Source organism: Gorilla gorilla, chromosome 19 (genome assembly GCF_029281585.2).
Source record: "Gorilla gorilla gorilla isolate KB3781 chromosome 19, NHGRI_mGorGor1-v2.1_pri, whole genome shotgun sequence".
In the NCBI taxonomy this organism is placed as follows: Eukaryota; Metazoa; Chordata; class Mammalia; order Primates; family Hominidae; genus Gorilla; species Gorilla gorilla.
In genome coordinates, this window is record NC_073243.2 from 26,140,514 (window position 1) to 26,157,455 (window position 16,942).

A 16,942-nucleotide genomic window follows, 5' to 3' on the forward strand; every position below is an offset into this window, starting at 1 on the left:
AATTCCCACCTATGAGTGAGAACATGCGGTGTTTGTTTTTTTGTCCTTGCGATAGTTTGCTGAGAATGATGGTTTCCAGCTTCATCCATGTCCCTGCAAAGGACATGAACTCATCCTTTTTTATGGCTGCGTAGTATTCCATGGTGTATACGTGCCACATTTTCTTAATTCAGTCTATCATTGACGGACATTTGGGTTGGTTCCAAGTATTTGCTATTGTGAATAGTGCTGCAATAAACATACGTGTGCATGTGTCTTTATAGCAGCATGATTTGTAATCCTTTGGGTATATACCCAGGAACAGGATGGCTGGGTCAAATGTAAACTGCAGTTTCTTAATCTGTTAAATAGGGAGAAGTGTAATAGCCTGAGCTGGTATGCATTGGGCTGCTGGCACATCAGCAAGTGCAAAGAGGTTTGGCCATTGGAGGTTTTTTTTTTGACTGTCCTAAATTGTTTCTTAGGTGTGAATTTTACAAACATTACTTATATTAGCAGTAACGGTGGAGCCAGAGAGTATTGCACCTTCTCCAAGCTGCACGGCGAGAACCACTAATAGTGTGGTGGAACTTACGGCCCTTTCCAAGGCCACAGCTCTTTCAGCCTGCAGCTATCAGCCCATTCATCTTCCTGTGCTTGTGGACTGGTGTGGTGATTCACAGGGTGTCAGGATTTCTTCTGACAGCTTTATGGAATGTATCAATGAAGATAACCTCAAAAAATTTGTATGAGGAATCTTTACCAACCCAGGGGGAATTCAGGCCTCTTAGAGGCCCACAGTAGCATCCAGCTCACTCCTCTGCAATGAACCGAAGGCTTCAAGCAAACTTTAGCTTGTTAACACCAGGATGGACAGGCTTGCTGTAAGTTGCACCTGTAGGAACTGGGTGTTTTCCGCCACCATGGCGCACGTGAATCCTATATATAATGTAACCTTACTTGGCCTTCTATCCCAGTCTGCGCGCCTTGTATCTGACTTGAGGGATGGGAAAGAACCCAGAAGAGAGAGTCACACTAAGCGAATGTTTCAGAATGAATGGAAATGTTGTCTTTGACAGACACTCCTAAGAGGCCAGGAGAAATAACTGAAAGGGTTTTACTGAAATGGGTCCAGTTAAACAACCCATTATGGTATTATATTTTTTTGCTAACATGTCTGTCCACTAGCCTGAAAACTCCTTTAGTCTTCTCGTGCCCTGTAACTTTGCTTGGCCTTGTAACTCTCAGAAGAAAGTGCATTCTTCTCAGTCCACATTGTGGGCTACTCAAACAATTAAAAGTTGGAATCCCCAGGACCGGTCCTTAGCCCCTTTTCTTCTGGTGCTCTTGTAACCTTCCTTGGCCTTGTAACCCTTAGCAGAAACTGCATTACATCAGACTGCTTCTTCCTCCGTGGCTCCTGGATGTCTTTGTGTGTACCCATCTTGGCTTACCGGATGGCTGCCGCCAGATGGAAAGGCCGTTGGAATTACTAAAATGCAGAAAAGCTCTGTGCCAACTGGCAAACAGCCACCATCAAAGCCCCTCTTCCTGCATCCCTTGCCCACTGCCTCCTGATTGCCTTGGCTGCATTGGCTGCAGGTTTTCTCACCCGGACTCCCATCAGCATCAGCTAAAGTTTCACATCTGGTCCAGATGCCTTGTGACACGGCGTCCTTGTTATCGTTATCAAGGTCATTTTTGAGTCCTCAGTACCTTGGCCATGCCCATGGCTAAATGACATCGATGCCCTTGGGGAGAAGCATCACCCACTTGATGAGTTAGTGGTTGTTTACACTCTCTACAAACAAAAAGAAAGGCGATTTTTAGATTTTTCCATCTGACTCCTTGTTTTTGGCCAGCCGGGTGGGGTCAAGGTCAGATTTTGGCTGTGAGTGTCTATTAACACGTGCACTTTTGCTTCACAAATGGAGGAAAAACCTGTTAATGGTAGAGCCTTTGGATAATTCAGGCAAGGATTAGACTGAAGATGACCTTGACTTTGGAGATAATGAAATTTAATTATGCAAATACAATTGGAACACTGAAAGCACATAAGTAAAATTAGTTTTGAGTACCCAACTCACTCTTTAGGTGGTGACCACTGGCGGGATTGTGATTTAAGCTAGGTAGGCTGTGGGCTATTCACATAAAGAGTATCAGTGAGACTGTAGTTCTTTTCAAAGATCTTGTTGATTTCTCTGTTCATTTATTGCAAATGACTGAGGACTTGTTCCATGTTTTCCATCTCCTCCAGAAGTGATTTTTAAGATCTTTTAATGCCTAGGGCATATTCATTCATTCAATAAACAGTTTCTGAGGCTTTATTCTGTGCCAGACATTTGTACTAATTCCTGGGAACAAAGGCACAAAACCATATTTACTAAAGGAGTTTTCAGGCTAGTAACTAGACATGTTAACAAAAAATACATAATACCATAAATGCGTTGTTTTACTGGACATCTTTCAGTCATTTCCCTGGCCTCTTAGGAATGTTTGTCAAAGACAACATTTCCATTCTTTCAGAAACATTTGCTTAGAGTGACTCTCTCTTCTGGTTTCCCTTCCATTTCTCAGGTTGTTTCTTCTCAATTGTGGGCTACTTGTATTAGTCAGTTCTCACACTGCTGATAAAGACATACCCAAGACTGGGTTATTAATGGGGAAAAAGAGGTTTAAAGGATTCACAGTTCTACATTCTCAGGGAGGCCTCACAATCATGCCGGAAGGCAAAAGGCAAGTCTTACATGGTGGCAGACAAGAAAGAATGAGAACCAAGTGAAAGGGGTTTCCCCTTATAAAACCATCAGCTCTCGTGAGACTTATTCACTACCATGAATAAGTATGATAAGTATGGGGGAAACCGCCCCCATGATTCAATTATCTCCCACTGGGTCCCTCCTACAACATGTGGGAATTATGAGAGCTACAATTCAAGATGAGATTTGGGTAGGGACACAGACAAACCATATCACTATCCAAACAATTAAAAGTCGGAATTCCCCAGGACCTGTCCTAAGCCTTTCTCTTCTCATGCTCTGTGCTCTTCCTAGAACATTTCTTTCACTTCCATTGCTTTAATTACCATTGCTGTGCCAGTCTCTTAAGAGCAACCCTCTCTTCCAGAGCAATGCACCCAACAGCCCATTGGATGTCTCTCCTTAGACATCTCACAGGCTGCCTGAAACTCAACATGTCTCAGATAGAATTCTTGTTCTCTGAACTGCACCCACACCCTCTTTCTAGTCCAATGTCCTAGATGTTTTGTTAATGACATTACTGTCCACCCAGTTGGTCAAGCCAGAAACCCAACAATTACCTGGCATTCCTCTCCCTATACCTCATATCCAACAAATCATCAAGTTTTGTTAGTTCTACCTCCCTCCATATCTCTGGAGCATTTCTCCAGTGCCACAGCCACCACGCCTGTCTAAGTCCTCACCGTCTCATACCTGGGTGGGGTAATGTTCTGGTGTTTCTAGCTCCACTGTTTCTCCCCTGCAGGCCTTCTTCCACATGGCAGATGTGGTGATCTGCTTCAATTGTAGATCTGATTATGTCTACAGCAGTTGTCATTGGAGGTCTGCCGAACCTATAAGCCTCTCCTTCACAGAGACGTATGCTGATTCCTGAAGCCATGTTTGTGTCATGAGAGCTGGAGTTCCCTTGCATTGCTCATAGCTCATTGAGTTAGGGATGAATACGCTGACCCAAGCTGGCTTAATTGAATTCCTTCTCCATGAAGTTTGAATTGGGGTCAATAACCACTGTTGTGTGTGTCTCTCTGTATGGCCAGACCCTTTGGTTTTTTTTTTTTCTTTCTTCCTTTCTTTTCATTTCCTTTCCTTCCTTCCTCTTTCTTTTTCCCTTTCTCTTTTCTTTCTTTTTCATCCAGTTTTATTGAAATATAATTGACGAATATTGTATATATTTAAGGTGTAAAACAATGCTTTGATATACATGTACTATACATTGAGAAATAATTACTATCAAACTAATTAGCATATTCATCAGCTCACACAGTTACTGTGTGTATGTGGTGAGAACATTTACAATGTACTGCCTTTACAAATTTCAAGTATACAAGAAAGTATTACTGACTGTAGTCACCAGGCTGTACATTAGATCTCTGGAACTTCATCCTGAGTAACTGACAGTTTGTACTCTTTGACCAATATCTCTGGAACCATTATCCCTACACCCCAGCTTCTGGCCACTGATATTTTACCCCGTGCTTCTGTGAGTTTGATTGTTTTGGATTCCACATATAAGTGAGATCATGCAGTATTTGTCTTTCTGTACATGGCTTATTCCATTTAGCATAATGTCTGATATAGTTTGGCTGTGTCCCCATCCAAATCTCAACCTGAATTGTATCTCCCAGAATTCTCACATGTTGTGGGAGGGACTCGGGGGGAGGTCATTGAATCGTGGGGGTCAGTCTTTCCTGTGCTATCCTCGTGATAGTGAATAAATCTCATGAGATCTGATGGGTTTACCAGGGGTTTCCGATTTTGCTTCTTCCTCGTTTTTCTCTTACCACTGCCATGTTAAGAAGTGCCTTTCACCTCCTGCTATGATTCTGAGGCCTGCCCAGCAATGTGGAACTGTAAGTCCAATTAAACCTCTTTTTGTTCCCAGTTTCGAGTATGTTTTTATCAGCAGCATGAAAACAAACTAATACAATGTCCTACAGATAGAATAATAAATTATAATATGAGGGTTGTAGGGTGACTGTCATTCACCCTGTTTTTGGAGAAGCAAGGAAAATAACTGCAAACAGAGGAAGAGAAAATAGTGAAGCAGAAACACTGAGTGGCAACAGCACAGATGGAGAGAGACCAACTCTAGGCTTTCCCAAGAGTTTCCAGATCATGACTCCAGGCTCTTTTCTTTCTTAAGTTTCATCAAATTTCTATGAATCATTATAATAAATTTCCACATTTCACTTAAGCTACTTTGAGCTGATTTCTATTCCTTGCAGCCAAATAATTTTCACTCACACACTGGCATTATCATGTTAAAAAAAAAGTCAAAATTCCCTTGACCTTAGGACACAGCCCCAAATTTTGAAGCTGGACCCAAAGCCCTGATCAACTTGGCTTCTCACTGCTTTGTGCTCTGCGCTATGGTCACCTTGGAAGACTTCCAGTTCCTGGACATGCTGCCCTCTCTTTTGTCCCTGCCCCTGTCATCCTCCTGCCAGAGTATACTTTGATTCTCTTCTCCACCTACTTGTGCCATGCTCTTCCTTCACATTGCAACATAAATGCCAGTTCCTAGGAAGCCAGCATCTTGACTTTCCAAGCAAGGCTGCTGCCCTCAAGGAGGACTCCCTTGGCACTCGATATTTCCTCCCTACATTCACTTCCCCGTCATACCTTAGCTTCAAGAAGGTAGCAGCTGTGGTCTGGTTCATTTTCAGCTGTATGCTCAGCCCTTGGTGTTCTGCCTGCCACAGAGACAGCCCTCAATAACCATCTGTGCATGAATTGGTTGCTGGGAGAACCCTGGAGAAGGAGCAGCCATGTTTGCAAGGAGAGCTAGGGAAGATTTTGCAGAGGAGGTGGTGTCTGAGCAGAGCCTTAAAGGACAGACAAGAAGATCCCATCTAAGACACTCTCAAGAATTCAGGGACACAGGTGGGGCACTTTGGGAGGGTGTGGAGTCTGGGCTTTCAAGTCAGGTGCTCCTACTAACTGTGGGATTTAGGGCAAAGTCCTGGCTAGAAGGGGTAGTGTGAAGATCAGAAAGGGCAATTACAGAGTACCAGCCACTATTTTTAATAAGAGAAAACAATTATTATTTTCTGTAGATCTGAGCATCACCAAATGCCTTACATTGTTGTAAGGATTGCATTTTCTGAACACTAATGAAAACCCTAAATAAAGTTGTTATTAATAATACTGATAATCAGAACTTGAAGCCCGCAGTGAAGTGCTCCTTCTCTCAACAACTGGACAATCATTCTCTTCCTTTGGGAGTTAAAGTGAAACATGCAAAGTCACCAGAAATATATAGAGTAGTTCTCAGACCAGCACCATTTAAATGTAACTTGGTTGAATATATTTACATATTAAAAAAAGTATGTCGATCAGAGAATTAAGGGACAGGAAAAGCAGTCACAGAGGCAAACAGGCTTGACTTGGCTTGTGCAGAAAGGAGGGAGGAGGGCAGTTCAGCCAGCAGAAGTGATGCCTTTCTGTTTCTGAGGCCAGCCCTAGGATGCAGAGATGTTCTGATGATGCCAGTAATTTCGTCTCTGCTCCCTGATGCCATCTTAAAGGGCCTGCCTAAGCCACAGCACCCAATGAGACAGATTTTTATAGCAAAAGCCCCAGCTCCTGGCTCCTCCATCCTGACCATAACTGATAGAGTTAAGAGTGAACATCAGACTAGAGCTGAGCTTATCAGTTTCAATGTGTTCAGAACTTTCCATCAGGGATAGGAAGACTGACACAGTTGGCTGTGGGGGGAACAAGGCTGGAATGTTGGGACATCATGGAACAGAAGCCATCATCTTGGGATGGCCTTGTTGAAGCCTTGTACACACAGAGATGTAAGCAAAGTCATGTCTGCAAGAAGAGAACAATAAATAAGATATTTATAGAAAAGAAGAGATAAGAGGAGGAAAGGAGAGTGAGAGAGAAAAGAAAGAAGAGAGCGAGAATGCCATCTACTAAATTTCTGGTTCCACGAAGCTTCGCTCTGCTTCTAAATAGCTTTCCTTTTTCACGTGAGCCTTGATGAGTAGAGCTATGTTCCACACAACCAAACCACTTCTAACTAAGATGGGGTTTTAGGTGACAGCTTCAATTATTTCAAGTTTTCCTGGCAAGATCTTCCCAGCATGAGTGAAATGGATGGATCATGCTGCGTCAGCCAGGCATGGTCAGGCTGGGACTCAAACCGTGTCTGCTTCTTAGATTCGTGGCCTACCATTATGAAAGCTGGGACCTTGTTGTATAATAATGTGGCTTCCACACATGGGTGGCATAAAACAATGTCAATTTATTATCTTGCCATTCTTCAGTTTGGAAGTTCAACATTGGTCTCACTGGGATGAAATGAAGTCATTATCAGGGCCAATTCCTTTGGTGGCTCTCAGGAAGAATCCATTTCCTTGTGCATTTCCGGCTTCTGGAGGCTGCCCACATTCCTTGCCTTGTGGCCCCTTCTTCCACCTTCAAAGTGAATTATGTGGCATCTTTCTGACCCTGCTTCCAGTGTCACAGCTTTCTCCAACTCACTCTTTTTACTCCCCTGCCCCATGTGAATGCACTGAGCCCACTTGGATAAATCAGGATGATTTTCTCATCTCAAGGTTATTGTTTGGCCATGTTCCCACCCAAATCTCATCTTGAATTCCCATGTGTGGTGGAGGGGACCTGGTGGGAGGTAATTGAATCATGGGGTCAGATCTTTTCCATGCTGTTCTCATGATAGTGAATAAGTCTCATGAGATCTGATGGTTTTACAAGGGGGATTTTCCCTGAACAAGCTCTCTCTTTGCCTGCTGCCATCCATGTAAGAGGTGACTTGCTCCTCCTTGCCTTCTGCCGTGATTGTGATGCCTCCCCAGCCATGTGCAATTGTGAGTCCATTAAATCTCTTTTTCTTCCCATTCTCAGATGTGTCTTTATCAGCAGCATGAAAATGGACTAAAACAGCAACCTTAATTCCCCTTTTTCATATAACCTAACAATTCACAGGGCCCAGGGATGAGGGCACGGACATCTTGGTGGGTAGGGAGCGTTATTCTACCTACTCCATATGGGAAGAAAACAACAAATACCAATGTAGAGCATTCTTTAAAAATACTCATTTTGGCTTAGGAAACTTTGGTGCTCAACTAGTGATCTTCTGAACCCATGCTTTAATGAAAAATAGCATGGACTTTTCACTCCTTTAGGCCTGAGTTCGATCCTACCAAGTCTATGACTTGAGTGTGTGTCTTTAACTTCTCTGTACTTCAGCTTCCTCCTCCATAAAATGCAGATAATGATGCGGAACTAGATGAAATGTTTGGGGAACTAGATGAAATCAAATATGCTTTTAAAAAAACATTATAAATGCCTTTTTTTTTTTTTTTTTTGCTTTCCTTACTTTCCTTTTCCTTTCCTGCCAGATCTTGACAGCCTGGAACCATGAACTGAGTATACCAAGAATGCTCTTGAGTGAGGACCCATGCTGTCTTGGTCATGCTATGTCTCAGCTGCAGAAGTGACCTGGTGTTAGAAATCTGAAACTAGAATTCCACCGGCATGACAATCCATAATCTCCTCATGCTCCTTCTGCCCCATATTTCAGGTCTTGTTATCTCCAGGAGTGAGAGCCTTCCAAGGTCTTCTTTTTGTCTTTCTTTTCTCACAGCTTACAATGACAAGGGCCAGGAAGCCAAGGAGAGGATATTTTGGGGGTTGCTAAGTAGGAGCTGCCAGGACAGTGATCTTGGGGCCTATCTGAATGATGGGAGGTATTGAAGAATTCCCAAGAGACTGCATCTAGATCATGGCTACAGCAAGCTTTTCCCCATCCCTTTGAGCAACTTATATTCCTTTTTTGTCTTTTTTAAAAAAAATTTTATTTTAAGTTCTGGGATACATGTGAAGAATGTGCAGGTTTGTTACATAGGCATACATATGCCATGGTGGTTTGCTGCACCTATCAACCAGTCATCTAGGCTTTAAGCCCTGCATGGATTAGGTATTTGTCCTAATGCTCCCTCTCCTCTTGCCCCCCACCCCCTGACAGGCCCCGGTGTGTGATGCTCCCCTCTCTGTGTCCATGTGTTCTCATTGTTCAACTCCCACTTCTTAGTGAGAACATGTGGTGTTTGGTTTTCTGTTCTGTGTTAGTTTGCTGAGAATGATGGTTTCCAGCTTCATCCATGTCCCTATGAAGGACATGAACTCATTCTTTTTCATGGCTGCGTAGTATTCCACAGTATATATGTGACACATTTTCTTTATCCGGTCTATCACTGATGGGCATTTTGGTTGGTTCCAAGTCTTTGTTATTGTAAATGAGCAACTTACATTTCTTTAAAGTGTTGGTGAGCTCTGCACATCTGTAACCACAGCCATGGGCTTCTGATGAGAACTTCTTATTTTACTTCATGTTTGAAGGAGCTTAGCTGCCTTTGACCTCACCACCCTAGGAATTGGAATGGAATGAGTGAAGGAGTTCCTATGTTGGTTTGTGGCAGGAAGATAGTCCAGTTGGATTTAGATGGTATCATTATGGAAATGCAACCAGTTCAGGTATCAAAGCCTTTGCAAGATATTCTAGAAGGTTACTCATGTTTTAGCTGAAAAAGCAGTCTGCTGATTATAAAATACGGCTCCTCAGCTTTCCTTTCAGTTTTAGACAGTTACCATACCTCATTGGCAGCTCACAATGCATCTTCACAGATACGAGCACTTTTCTTGGTGCACGGGTTCCTAGCAGAGTCTCAGAGTCAGACAGGCCAGTGTTGAAACCCCAGTTCTCCTGAAACTAGCAGTCACTTAATCTTTCTGAGTTTCAGTTCTCTTAACTGTAAAATGGTGACACTAATAACTATTTCCTTGAATTGCTGTGCTTATTAAATGCTCCTAGCATGGCACCAAGCCCTCATTAAGCACTTGGAAACTAATATCCATTTCTTCTTTTTTGGGTTCTCTGCATATAATGTTTATATACGTCTTAATTAAAACTGCTTCTTTCCTTAAAAAAATCTAATATTCACTTATAGAAGGGTATTCACAGAAAAGGATGCAGCTACCTTTCCTTCTCTGGGCACAGTAGACATTTTCCTTCCCAGATTTGGAAATGAAGGAAGCAAGATTGCCTTTTGGGGAGTTAGGCGCAGTGCATCACAGTACAGATATGTGAACTCAGCTGAAGGAGAAGGCACATCTCTCAGGTAGACAAGCCCCCACAGCCACCAGATTGAATATATTTCCATCAAGAAAGGATGTGTCCATCAGAGGAAGGACTTGTCAGCTCTGGAATAAGAAAGAAATGTGAGTACCAGAGGCAAATATCAGCAGGATCCATCCTAGGATATTCCACTTAACCAGTGACTGGAAGAGTTCTGGTTTTGTCAGGGCAGAGGTGGAGCCCACATATTTTAAGCGACTCTGGTCTCACTGGCAAGACCGTCCTCCTTGCGGAATGAAAACACTGAGGTATCTCAGCTGGATGCCTGAAGCACTGGATTATTGAACTTCCCTCTTTCTGACTTCAGGCTCACCAGAAACTTTCAGTCTATGATTTGGCTTCTCCTTGGAGTCTGTCTATGGGGAGACTTTGGGCTCATTCTATGGAATCTGAGTTTTTAGGTCTCCGTGCCAGTAATTTCTCACAGTAAATGAAGGCATTGGCATTCTGGTTTTATCTGCCAGTGTTCTGTGCTTGGTTAAAGTGTCTCTATTGAGAGATGGATCCCTTTTCAGATTCTGTAGCATCCAAGTAGCAGATCTAGGATGATGGAAAATTCCCCAAAGTAAGCCATATTAGTTTATGAGACATCTTGGAAGATAGTCTGCTGGCCTTTCCTCTTGGTGACAACCATCTGGCATTTCAGAAGAAGAACATTTCCAACTTTGACACTAACCATACACCCCCTCCCCACTCCATCTCACTCAATAACAGCCCATGGTGTTGGTGTCACATGCTAGAAAGATTCTGGAATTTGGAACCAAACAGACCTGGGCTTGATTCTGTCTCTGCTGCCTTCTGTCTATATAATACTGGGCATGTAATGTAATGTTTCTGAACATCGGTTTCTCCATCTGTAAAATGAGATTCCTCATAGGGATGTTGCAAGGGTGAAAGTGACGCAGCTCAATGAAATGTAGCTATGATTATCACGTACATTGGCAATGACTCATTGATGTAGAATGATGGTCAAGTGTGGATCTTTCATTCTAATACGTACAGTGAATCTGTTATATGCAATGGCGCCTGACTAGTTTTCAGTGATGTGCCATCGTCATGGCCTTTCCTGGGGTGGACTTCTCCTTAAGGAAGGCTAATGGATTTCTGCACCTAAGAGCTCAAGGACCTTGCTGAGTTTTTAGTTTCCCCACAAACTAACAAAGTTGCAATACCTCAGTCTGGCTTCACTGTTCCAGGTATTGGTAAAATTAGGTTGTCTCTCCTCTCTGGGCAAAACTGTGCTTTGATTCTTTTGATTATAAGGGGAGAGCATTTTAGCACACCCAGAGATGAAAACAATCACAGTTTCCCTCTCAGCAAAGTTCTGGCTGCATTACCGAGCAATAGCCAGGTGGCTTGCTTTGCTTCCATCCTTCTGTGCATTCTTTTTACAAGGTCTGAACAGGCTGGAGCTTCCCCAAATGCTTTGTGATGGGAATGGGTGTGGAGGGCCTTCACCTATGGCCTCAAGTTGAGCCCCTGAAAGTATAAAGAGGCAACAATTTTGGCAAAGCAAGTTTGTTTTAAAGGTATAAGCATATATATGTCAGTGTTTTGGTCTTCCTTAAAGTAGACATTACTGCTTCATGGTACTATTCGATCAGAACTTCGGCAACTGGTTCGTTAAATGAGAACACTCTTTTTTGTATCTGTCCACTTCTACCTGATCTCTGTCCCTGGAAAACATTTTGGGTGAATGCAGTCGCTTTTGTGGTCACTCTTAGACAATAACGACAAATTTGATATAATAATGTTACTTGGCTACTTCTAGGTAAGAGAAAATCTAGTCCAGTCTAATATACAAACTCCAGACTCTCCTTCCACCACTTGGCCGATTTCAGGTTTGGAAGTCATAGTGGGGGAAATAGTTGTGATTGCTTCTCCACCCATTTCCTTCTTACCTACCCTAACACCCCAGCAGACATTTTAGGACCCTCCTGTGTTGGGGTCATAGGTGGGGAGGAGAGAGGAGAGGAAGGACAGAAGAGGCCTCCTGCACCCGCCTGTAACCTGTATGTGGCAGTAAGCACATGTCTCTCTCTCTCTATGTGGCACTTTGTGAATTCCTCCGTGAGCCCTCTGACTGCAGCCCCTAAAACTGAGGAAGCCACCACATGTTGGCTGCCTTTGACTTTTTTCTCTTGACAGCTGTGCACCCAATGGCACGCCCACAGCTCCTTCTGCTGAGATTGCCTCACTGCTGGCAGGAAGCCCACATGGGCAAGCTTCTTTTCTTCCTCTTCATTAAAAAAAGAAAAACACTTAAGTGGTAACCTGATTATAAAAGCAACACACGTGACAACAGAATATTTCTAAAAATAAGAGAGCAGAAGATAATTAGTCAAATTCCCGCCACCTACATCCCAAATGCCCATCAGCGGATGAATGAAGAAACAAATCGTTGTACATTCCCACGCTGGAGTACCACTCAGCGATAAAAAGGAGTGAACTATTGATACGACAACATGGTTGCATCTAAAAATAATCACGCTGAGTGAAAGAAGGCGGACAAAAAAAAGCATGCATACTGTCTGATTCCATTTCTACAAAATGCTCAAAAATACGCACTGATTTACAGTGACAGAGAGCAGAGCGGTGATTGCTTTTTAATGAGGCAAAGGGAAGGGTGGGAGGGATGGATGCTAAAGGAGTAGAAGGACGTTTCTGGGGGTGATGGATGAGTTCCTTATCTTGATTATGGAGACAGTTTTGTGCATGTATCAAATTGCATTCTTTAAGTATGTGCAGTTCTTTGTAAATCTATTATGTCTCAATAAAACTATTTAAACATTTTTACTGTTGGGCATATTCAGACAGGGCCATTTTCTTTCTTTCTTTTTTATTTTACTTTAAGTTCCAGGACACATGTGCAGGACATGCAGGCTTGTTACATAGGTATACGTGTGCCACGGTGGTTTGCTGCCTCTATTGACCCATCCTCTACGTTCCCTCCCCTTGCCCCTCACCCCACAACAGGCCCTGGTGTGTGTTGTTCCCCTCCCTGTGTCCATGTGTTCTCATTGTTCAACCCCCACTTATGAGTGAGAACATGTGGTGTTTGGTTTTCTGTTCCTGTGTTAGTTTGCTGAGAATGATGGCTTCCAGCCTCATCCATGTCCCTGCAAAGGATATGGTCTCATTCCTTTTTATGGCTGCATAGTATTCCATGGTGTATATGTCAGACAGGGTCTTTTTCTAGAAGGACCATGGCTGGTTCTTTCCTGGACCACCCATCACAGGCTCCTTCCCCCACGCTCAATGTAAGTGCAGCTTGCATCTTTGGCAGCCTCTGTATTCAGCTGTTGCCTATTACCTGCAGACTCTTTAGGAATGAGTCTGGCTGCCACCCAGGCTTCAGGGAGCCTCGAAAGTTCTTCTTAAGTCCTGTCCTTTCTCTGACCTGAGGTGTTGGACCCGAAGCTTGCTCTCACACATGTGTGGAGAGCAACCCATACAAAACACCAATATCTCTCTTCAAAGATCTAATCCTTTGCATCTCTTTAACCTCCTGTGAGTCTCGGCTTTTTCCTCCATAGCCTGGAGACGGGTGCACATCTATTGAAAGCAGCAGTAGCTTTTGGCAATGCCCTTCGCCAAGCCTACACATGTGGTTCAGCATTTCAGTGGGCGTCTACTTGGCACTCATTGTTTTTAGCTTTGGGGTCACAGCTCAAACTCTGAGATGACAAAAAGTCTCATTTTAATGACCTGTTTCACTTCCCTTTGGTTCACTGGGATACAAAGAGATGAATTTTTCCCAATATATTTTTAGAGGCATATTTATCATAAGAGCAGGCCAGCAGCCTCTCTGAGTGCTGAGGCCCTAATAGGGACTTGCAGTTATTGTATACCTACACCCCCGCAAGGCCCCCAAAGATGCAGAGTGGACCTTTTGGTCCATCTCCTCCCTTTGCCTAAGGACATCAGATAGTGATCATAAATATTCATCCCATCTATTTCCTGATGCTGGGAAGGGAAAATATTGCAAACACCACGAGCACTTGTTGAAGACACACATACGCCAGGCACTGTACCCAGAACCGACTCTACAGTGGTGATGGACAGGTCCTGCCCACGTGGATCCCCCAGTCTAGCAGACTGGACAACAGGATGGTGGCCTGGAGAAGGGGGTGAACATAAACTGGTGGACAAAGGGCCACATGGTTCGCCCCCAGAGATCTTCTTTAGAAAGGAGTCAAAGGGCCGGGCGCGGCGGCTCATGCCTGTAATCCCAGCACTTTGGGAGGCCGAGGTGGGTAGATCATGAGGTCAAGAGTTCGAGACCAGCCTGACCAATGTGGTGAAACCCCGTCTCTGCTAAAAATACAAAAATTAGCCGGGTGTGGTGGTGCACACCTGTAATCTCAGGTATTCAGGAGACTGAGGCAGGAGAATCACTTGAACCTGGGAGGTGGAGGTTGCAGTGAGCTGAGATTGCACCACTGCACTCTAGCCTGGGCAACAGAGTGAGACTCTGTCTCAAAAAAAAAAAAAAAAAAAAAAAAAAAGAAAAGAGTCAAGGGTGAGCAGTGCAAGGCTGAACAGCTTTCCATATTAGCCAAATACACCACCTCCATCAGGATCCTCCCTCATAGAGGTCACCAGCACAGGAATGAGTCAGAACATTGTCACGTGAGCAATGGGAGCAGAATCTCCCCTCCTCGTGTCCTTGCTGCTGGGCCACAGGCCAGTGGTAGGCCTCTAAAGGGTTTAGAGTCACACAGGATGATGAAGGGGACAAATCAAGAAGAAAAGAAAAAAGGGAGCTTGCCAGGCACCTTCTTCTGCACCTCCAATTCCAAATGCACTCAGTGGATGCGTGGGAAGTGCTGAATCACATATGAAAGCAAAGCTTTAAACAGGATAGACCAAGCTTTCACAACAACAACACAAAAGCTTGAATGTCTACGAAGTTGGATCTGCATCTCATGGAGAGCCCAGGAGGTTTTTGCAGAGTACAGCTGGTAATAAAAATATGGAGGATCTAGGCCAGGTGCAGTGGCTCACGCCTGTAATCCCAGCACTTTGGGAAGCCAAGGCAGGCTGATTGCTTGAGCTCAGGAGTTAAAGACTAGCCGGAGCAACATGGGGAAAACCTGTCTCTACAAAATACAAAAAATTTAGCAGGGCATGGTGGTGAGCACCTGTAGACCCAGCTACTTGGGAGGCTACTTGCTTGAGGCCAAGAAGTTGAGGCTGCAGTGAGCCGTGATCGTGCCATGCATTTCAGCCTAGGTGACAGAAGACAGAAAAAGACCATGTCTTAAAAAAAAAGAGGAAGATTTACCATGCCTCAGAGACTAAGTGCCTTACATTGTAATATAAAGTCTTTGAATCCTCACAATGACCCCAGGAGGTAGGTGCTGTTATTAACATCGTCCTTTACACCATGAGGCTAATAAGATACAGAGAGATTAAGTGTCTTGTCCAAGGTCATAGAGCTAGAACCTTGACTCCAGAAACAGCATCTGCAACCCCCAACCCCCCACCCCCGAGGCCTTTTGCCTATTCTGCAATCTCATGAAATTTCCTTTCCTATTTTGAGGCCAGGAGCTCTCCAAGGTGCTGGAGAGAGGCCCAGAAGCAGCGTAGAGAGTCAGCCCCGCCAGACCCTGCAAGACCACAGTAAGGACCAGGATTTTATTTTGAGAATTAAGGGAAACCACAGGCGTCTAAATGAATCACTGCTGCTTCCGCGCTGTCATAGCCAGCACTCCGGCTGTGTCTCTATTTAGCACTTGAGAGCTGGCTGTTTACGTGCCTACTTCTCCTTCTGGACTGGAAATGTCTTAGAGCAGGGACTGCATCTTAGCCATTTTTATATCTTCCTCACGCTGTCCCAGTTACACAGCACAGTGCTGGCATACATTAAACATTTAGTACCTGTTTATTGAATGAAATTAAAGTAGAAATGGATTCTTAATTATCTCTGAAAAATCTCATTTTCCGGCAGCCCAATTAATTTCAAAGAGACTCAGGAATTTCTACAGTATCATGGCAATAACAATGGTAATGTTAATTGCGGTTACTAAGCTCTCAGTGTTACATGCTGGGATTTGGGCAAAACACTTTATATCACCCTTAGTATATTGAGAGAGAGGAACTCTAGGTCCTCCCAGTCACTGGTAGTCCTTTCCCAAGCAGAAGACTCACCTGGGCGAGCTTGTAAATCCCAGAGGTTAAGGAGAATACGATTTCACAGCAGTGGCCACTAGGTGGTGGTGTGACACCATCATCACCTCGCCATGGGATAGTGGGCAACTTGGACCAATTGCGCGGGGCCGGTGGAGTGGCTGGGGGCCTCTTGGGAATCAAGATGGCCAAGATGGGGGTCTGTGCACCAAACTCTGTAGTTGGAGTTGAGGGCTTTCCAGTTTATGCTGCCCATGAGCAGATGAATGGAGAGGACTCTTACTAAGCCAGGGTGCATTTTCTTCTTGTTGAAATCTGAAAATTATTCACTTCATTTCAACTCAGTTGAACAAGACATTATTGAGTCTCAGCTCTCACTAACACCCCGTCTGTCTTCACACCCTCTATTTTAGACTGGATTGGGGTGTGGGGACAGGAAGGCCACCAGTCCCAGTTCTCACATTTATGAAGAACATGATTAGGCATTTAATGTTGCATTCAAATAAGGCCACGCATACGATCATTATCTCCCTCCCAATGTTAAAACAGTTTATTCGTTCTTACGAATAATGGTATACTTAAGTTGTACCATTATTTTTGTGCTCTTTTTTAGCATACCTTCGTTTTAAAAATATGTCAGCATCTTTAGATATTGGAAGTATTTAGGACTACTTTCTCAATTTTTGAAGAGCTACCTGTTTGAAGAGCAACTAAAATGCTTGCAGTCCCATCAAAATAACTAACCGACCACGCTTTCTCTGATTTTATTGTTTTTGCGCTTGCTAATTTCCACTTCTGAAACAGTTTCTTCTCTGTCTTAAGTTGATCTATTCCTGCCTATTCTTCAGATTTTAGATTGGACATCACCTCCTGTGCAAAACAAGAGCTTGTTAGGTGCTTGCTTTTA

The 16,942-nt window shown here is 43.8% G+C and overlaps 1 pseudogene; it reads right to left on the minus strand.

Moving 5' to 3' along the window:
• Positions 1–491: 491 nt before the first annotated feature.
• Positions 492–3,618, minus strand: LOC101141628 (large ribosomal subunit protein eL15-like; annotated as a pseudogene).
• Between the last annotated feature and the right edge of the window lie 13,324 nt (positions 3,619–16,942).